This window comes from Wasmannia auropunctata, unplaced genomic scaffold (genome assembly GCF_000956235.1).
Source record: "Wasmannia auropunctata unplaced genomic scaffold, wasmannia.A_1.0 LD336095.1, whole genome shotgun sequence".
Lineage (NCBI taxonomy): Eukaryota > Metazoa > Arthropoda > Insecta > Hymenoptera > Formicidae > Wasmannia > Wasmannia auropunctata.
Window position 1 is genome coordinate 435,755 of NW_012026795.1, and position 778 is coordinate 436,532.

Genomic DNA, 778 nt, shown 5'->3' on the forward strand with positions numbered 1-778 from the left:
GTACCTTTTCGGGCTGCTCGATAGGCGTAACTCCATGTTATCATAACACGTATAACTGGAGTCGAGTTGAAGCTCACCTAAAAAATAGAATTTCAAATCTTGATATTTTCTGCTAATATATGCATGTATTATAAAAATAAGAATTATATACACTTAAGCTATCACACATACCTTATTCTTCATTTCCATCAGATTCATCCTCGTCTTCGGTATCTTGGAGGAGCCTTTGTCGTGCATCGTTATTTTGTCGTGCTTCCACCGCAGCGTTTATCAAAGGGCAAATAGGACACATGTTGCGTGGCATTATTTGGTACAATGGACGTCCGCACCTCTGCATGACCAACCATCGAGGAGTATAAATCGTTCAGTATTATGTCTTCGCCTGACCTCAAGATACGGAAATTGATCGATCATTTCAACAACGCATGAATGACAATATCTTCCCGTATTTACATCTTGTTCCCGTATATCATCGTAATAAAACTCAAGCATACACATTATGTCAGTGATATGCAGAGCATTCACTTGACTTGCGTTCAATTCTTGATGTATTTCTTCAAACATTTCATTCTCCATATCACTATCATCCGAACTATCTTGAATTTCTTCATTATTTTCCATCATTTCATCATCATTTTCATTATTTTCCATCGGTTCTTCATCACTTTCAACAACTATTATTTCTTCGATATCCATTTCGTTCTCACTTTCAACAACTATTATTTCTTCAATATCCATTTCGTTCTCGTACAATACCATGTTTTCTACTCACCGGAAA